General features: G+C 35.6%; 1 long non-coding RNA gene across 1 annotated transcript; it reads left to right on the plus strand.

The window, feature by feature from the left end:
* The first annotated feature begins 214 nt into the window (after positions 1 to 214).
* LOC119774373 lies at positions 215 to 6,255 on the plus strand. The gene is made up of 5 exons (XR_005279529.1): positions 215 to 300; positions 1,853 to 1,975; positions 2,210 to 2,251; positions 2,357 to 2,504; positions 6,112 to 6,255. It is a non-coding gene; the product is annotated as an uncharacterized LOC119774373 (long non-coding RNA).
* The last annotated feature ends 690 nt before the right edge of the window (positions 6,256 to 6,945 follow it).

The following is a 6,945-nucleotide window of genomic DNA, read 5'->3' on the forward strand; positions in this document are numbered from 1 at the left end:
TTTCAATTTTTATTTAAACAATATAATATATGCAGCCACTATCTGCTGTACTGCATCAACCACATTAAGAGTTTGAAATTAATTTAAATATCATAAAAATATTTAAATATCATGCCTCTGGCAATGAGAATGGCAACTGTTCAGAGATGAAATATGCAAACCAATTTCTGTCAACTTGAGCAAGGTTAGCAGACCAGTCTTTCAAAGCTTTTGGTACTGATGGAGGACTGAGCAGCTGGGTGTCATTGAGGTCGTTCACTGGACCCTTTTTGGTACTAGAAGAATATTAGCAAACTTAAGGTAGGTAGGAAGAATAGATTCTGACAGTAAGAGATTAGAAATGGTGGTAAATACTTCAGCTGACTGTCTGTCAAAGCCTTCAGGATCATCCTGGTGACACCACCTTTACCATCGGTTTTTCCTAATGTTCATATTGCATGGAGCAGTTCTGACCTGATATTGGTGCAGCTAAGTGTTGTCATTATTGTCTGAAACTGTAGGCTGAGTACCATAATCTGTATTCTGATGTTCAAAACTGGAGAAGAACAGATTCCGAAGGATTATATGTGAATGAAATACTATTCCTAGTTTATTAATCTATTTTAAGCATGTTTGAGAGTCAGGTGCAAACTGAATGCAAATTACTGCTATCATTCTTTTTATAAAAGAGAAATAGTTACAAACATAGATGTAATTGAGGCATTTCAGCCAGATGATTTAAACAGATTTTGTGTGCATGTGAACATGTGTGTATTAGTGACACTCAATGTGTATTAGTGGCGAAAAAGACATCTGAACAGGCAAGCAGAAATAAATGCAATGCAATTATACATGCAATTAACAAAAAGGCAGTTTCTATATCTTATCATTTGAGACTTGTACATCTTATCTATTGTGCAAGCAATATCTGAATGTCAGCCCTAACATGACCAAAAACTTGATACATAATTTTATTTTTTTTGCTACTCGGAAAATCTTTAAAGATCAGGCCAAATAAATATTTTTTTCTGTAAGAAGACGTGTATGGCTACAAAAGCATTCTTTCATGCCGCACTTAAGGCCTCTTGTTATCAAGCCCTTGGCAAGCTTAGTGCTATTGTCACACAATTCTTTCAATCAATCAATCAATCAATTAATCAATCAATTAATCAGCCTAATTTATTTTTCATACAAGTTATTTTGCTCTACCCAAATATACATTTCTTTGCCCATGGAAAGTTAAATCTAAACCTGAAAGAATTATTATTAACAAATTAAACTTTAACATTAAAATAATGACACAGTTCCTTGCTTATTTATTTTTTGAAGAAATGTCCAATTATTTTCAAACAAAATGTGTTCATTTGTTTAATTTGTTTCATTAAACTTTATTTTTTGTGATATCAGATCCTTAGATCAATCACTTTATTTACTTTGCAAAGTAAAGTAGAACATGACATTAACATTCACAGCATGATGGTCTGCCCCATTCTGCCTTAGACAAAGTTTTTCCCTTGCTTTAAAGGCAGAGTTAAAAAAAATACAGAAACATTAAAATGTTATGAATACCTTGATAAAATATCTGGTTTTGTTATGGGAAAAGGTATGTCTTGTCTATAACCACCCCTCACTCAGACATTTTTAACCCTTCCCATCCTTGCTGAACCTCCTGTAACTTGGTCAACGGTAAAAGGGCCGTTTCTCAGTCTTTTATTGGCAGGTAATTTAACTCCTCTAACCCCTCTACCTAATGCCTGTGGGGGGTCTTTTTGGGTTCTCAGGTGAAAACTCCTAATTGCCTAATCCTACATCATAAATAAGAGTAACTAAATTCTCTGACCACAAAAGTGTTTTGTTTTTATTTCTTTCACAGATAAAATGGAATTTGGCGAAGGATTTTCTCCAGATTTTTCATCTAATCATGACATCCCAGACTTCTCAATGCCTGATTGTGTTTTTGACCAGAATGAGGATAACAATACGCCTGAACATAATGGTGAGCCTGCACTCCAGCTTGAGCTGGCTCAGCCGTATCCTTAGCCTGTTGCTGATAAGCATAACCAACCTTCTCATCAGCCATGTCCTTAACAACATCCCTACCTTATCATGTAGGGCCTTTTCCTCAAGTTTTTTTCCCTTTATATAATATGTGATAAAATATTTGAGCCAATTTATGCTTAATTTCCTTAATTCAAAAGTTAAATGCTTTCTGTATGTCTTGTCCAAAAAGGAATGGGAAATGGCATAAGGATACAAGCCCAGATTCGGACAGGTGAGTTACTTTTTCAATTTACTTACTGAAGATAATTTAGAATTTTAAAAAAGATAGTAGAGCTCCAGCATTGGTGGTGTGTCATTAACAAAGAGTGACCGACAGGAAACTCAAACCCAGCGGCTCAAATGAGAACCAGTGCAGCTTCTCCACAAATGCTATGTCCGCGTTGCCAGGCCTACGTCATGACCTTGACTGAACACAAAATAGGCTGCTTCACCTGGACAGTCGCTGGAATACTTTTCATCATAGGGTGAGAAAAAACTCAATTCTCTGCCTGCAAGTTCTTATAAAATGTTGAAATTTAAGAGTAAAACTTCACATGAACTTGGTAACAATTTAAGTAGGATATATTTGTTCTACAGAGGTAAAGTGGAGGGAGAGTAGATATGGAATTTGATTTTTGTCCATCTGATTCCTATTAGAGAGGCCGAGATAGGTTGGAGGAGGATGGAGAGTGAAAAGGCAAATGGATGAGATTTTAATAATCATGGATATGATAACAAGATGAAAGTGTGATTTGGAGTCAACTTCTCCCACAAGCAGTTAACTGTGCAGTGGAATAATTCACAACTTCCATACAAGATATATGAAATGAATAATTCTACTTCAGATAAAAACTATTTTAGTTAAAAACTCCTAACTTAACCTGTTAAACTCGATTGAACTAAATTGCTACTATGTACAGATAGAGGAAAAGCACAAATAAAAATGCATTAACAGAAAAGTCAGAATCAGAATTACTTTATTAATTCCTTGTGGGAAATTCTTTTCTTACTAGTGCAAACGTTTAGAGAGGAGAGAAAAATAAGATTGCAAAATGATGCGATGATGTCACAGTTTAGTATAGCTTTTATGATCTAGGTCTATCTTGAAGAATTTTGAATGAAGTCAAATTAGTTTTTAAATTAGGGGAGATTCTTAAATGTTTGATGTAAAACGAATTTACAAACAGGTAGATAAATCATCATATTGATAAAATCATATTTTAAAAACTGTTATTGGTATTCAGAAATCAATAACCATTTAGGTACTTGATTCTTAATTCTAAGTGATTATTCCTGTGGAAAAAGTTTAAGAAACACCAGGGTCCACCATAGGTGATGGCTGTCTTAAGATTTGTTTACACGAAGGAGCCAATGGGTAGCAGACATAAAGGGCTGGATCTATCAAAGGTTTGCGTGTATAAAAACGTGAGCTATTTCACTGCGCACGCTAAAAAATTTACAAACTGATCTATCAACAGCGTGCTAAAAGGATTTGGTCTTTACAACGTGCTAAATAGCGCCTCTTATCCATTTAGTACTTTTTCTGCAATGAATATGCAATATGGGGCGTTTACACGCAAAAGTGCGTCTTGTGGGAGGAGAATATGTAAATATATTAATTTAGCACTCGCAAAGTGATTTATCAAACCTGAAAGCAATTTTGCTAACGGTATCTGACTCTGGGCCGGATCTATCAAAGGTTTGCGTGTATAAAAACGTGAGCTATTTCACTGCGCACGCTAAAAAATGTACAAACTGATCTATCAACAGCGTGCTAAAAGGATTTGGTCTTTAAAATGTGCTAAATAGCGCCTCTTATCCATTTAGTACTTTTTCTGCTATGAATATGTAATATGGGGCGTTTACACGCAAAAGTGCGTCTTGTGGGAGGAGAACATGTAAATATATTAATTTAGCACTCGCAAAGTGATTTATCAAACCTGAACGCAATTTTGCTAACGGTATCTGACTCTATATTTAACACGTTTCAACAGAAGGTGCAAATGGTCTGTATGCGTAATTGCGCACACATGGCAGCGGTTATTGTCGCAAGAAGGAGACATCGAAATGAAGCAAGGAGACGCAGAGAACGCATTTTTTCACTCCGTGTGAATATTTTTGGAATGAACGAGGAAACGATCATCAAAACATATCGTTTATCTAGCATTGCCATTTTGGAGCTGTTGGAGGAACTCCGAATGGATTTGGAGCCAGCCACAAGGAGGACCCACGCAATACCAGATATCACAAAACTCCTTGCAACGTTGCACTTTTTTGCATCTGGGTCATTCCAGCGTACGGTTGCAGCGAGAGCTGGGATCTCCCAATCTCGTTTTTCAGAAGTGCTGTCCGACGGGGTCGGGGTTCTCCCCCTGCGCCTGTGGAGCAACATGCCAATGCTGCGGGGATGCGTAATCTCATCCACAGTCACTTCTCGTGAGCCATTTGGTATGTGTATTTTTCTACAGGCCAATACAAAACACCTTTTTTTGTTGTTTTTTTTTTTACTGCAGTGAAGTACAAATTCAGCCACATACCACCTTAGGGAATGAAGGTTGCCAAAGCTTTTTCTTTATATATATATATATATATATGTATATATATATATATATATATATATATATATATATATATATATATATATATATATATATATATATATATATATATATATATATATATATTTGTTGGGGGTCACTGTAAGATTTAAATTTCTTAATGCAGTAGTTTGTACAAACTACAAACTACTTTGCCGCAAACCACAAAACGCGCAAAACCATCATTCAAATAAGGCGTCTCCAACAGTTTTGCACCTGCCACCAGTTACGCAATCACTCTTGTTAAATCACCTGCAAACCATTGTTCAGGCCCTCGCGCAAAATTCCAGTTTGCGAGCGCAAATTACTGCACGCAAAATTGGATCTGGATAAATCCAGCCCAAAGAGACTTGGGTCGTGCTTTGGTGGGGCAGTGGTTAGCGCACCCGACCCATGTACGGACGCCTTAAAGGGAAACATCGTTTTTTTTACATTGGCCCCTTGATTTTACATTATTACATTATGTTCTACTCACCCATATTAGTTTTGTGTCATTTGGAGCTGTTAGGAAGCTATTAGGTTTTGTTATATCAAAGTTACATCTTCCTATGGGCAATGACTTGAAGGCACAAACTAAACTGTTCTTAATATTTTTATATCTATATTTCTTTAAAACAAAGCGGAGTGTGTATGACGTCATCCTCGCGCGAGCCGGCTACCGTTCATTCATCCTGTCCGCTGAACTGCTGCTAGTTTTACTAACATGCCTGGAAGATGTCTAGTGCTACAGATGATCTCTCTTTCGAAATGAAATTGAACGATTCAGATTAGCTAGCCGAACGAATAGAAGGGGTAGAGCGTAGCCGCCTGTGGCCGGGGCTGCCTGTCACAACTCCAGTCCGGCGTGCTTTTGACGTCATACACTAAAAAAATAAAACTTAGAAAAAATTATTAAAAAAAAAAAGACTTGAGGAGACTTATTTTGAGCCACTCTTCTGCCACTCTTCTGCCAGTTCAAATGTAATGATTGGATCAAAAATACTTAAACATTAACATCACATTAGTCTTTAAACCCCTTTTGAAATAAATTGTGTCATAACTTTATAAACCACATAAAAAAAGTTAGCATCTAAATAGATAGCATGTGGTCAGCATACGGTGACTAGTAGCTTATGCTGTTCGACACCATAAAAACACAGCCAACATGATAAACTGATAACCCCTCTTTTTACTCTCCATTTTTAGAAAGATAAGGATTTTCTGTGGTATGAAAACATTTTCCAGGTTGATAGCCTGGCAGGGATAGCTTTCCATGTCGTATAGGGAAAAACTAACCAGCTGTTTCAAGCTGGTTATCAGCTCTTTCTCCATCCTTCTGTAACTCTGCTTCATTTCATATACAAAAATATTTAGCATCACAATATTTCTTAAAGAGTGGCAAAAACAAAACAATATTTTGATGCATCAACACCAGCTTCTTATCAGCTTTAATAAGGGATATGATATTATTGTTCTTGTCCTCTTTTGTCTATTTTTATCATATCTTTCACACTAGGTGCTGGCCCTGCTTTTTAATCCCTTTCTGTGAGGAATCTTGCAAGGATGTGCATCACTTCTGTCCACGATGCAAAAATGTCCTGTACATCCACAAACTCATTTCCTAAATCTGGTGGTGATCCAAATATATGCTAAATCTTCCTAAAGGTAACACTTAAGTTCCCTGGCAATATTTTATCATATTGTTAAAATTTTACATTGTGTTGTTTTGCTTTAAAGGATGTTTCCTCATCAAACCAATCAAGACAAAGTCTCACTAAAATGCCTTTTCTCCACTAAATTTTAAGTGATGTACATAATTGTTGTGAAATTATAACCACTTTTGAATCAAATTGACTTAAGATGTATGGATTTGATTTTTGGATTGGGGGTATTTAAATGGGATTGGAAGGGGTTTTGTTTACAAGTGTTATTTTTCTTTTATAATCTAATAGTAAAATGTGTGATGAGTGTTTAAAACAATATTTGTGAATATAAAAATACAAGAAGATATAAAAAGCATTTTTAAAATTCTTAAATGTATTTCTTTTTACTTAATTAAGATTTTCATTGTACTTTAGTATTTTTTTTTAGCATGATTAAGATCTCCACTAAAACATTACACTGCCAAAAGTCTTTAAGACTGAATGAAGTTTGTTTAAAAAATAATACCTTCTGAATAACCTAAATAAATTCATTGTATTTCTTACAACTGTATTTGCATAGTGTTGCTGGGTCACCAAAACTCAAAGACCAATAAAAGCCCTTCCCTTTGCATTCAAGATGTCTTTTTTCCTCAGAATATTGCCTTGGAAGATTTTGTTTGAATGTTACTTTGTTTATGCAGTATCAG

This window comes from Cyprinodon tularosa, unplaced genomic scaffold, assembly GCF_016077235.1.
Source record: "Cyprinodon tularosa strain WSP-4 unplaced genomic scaffold, ASM1607723v1 ctg81, whole genome shotgun sequence".
Taxonomy (NCBI): Eukaryota; Metazoa; Chordata; class Actinopteri; order Cyprinodontiformes; family Cyprinodontidae; genus Cyprinodon; species Cyprinodon tularosa.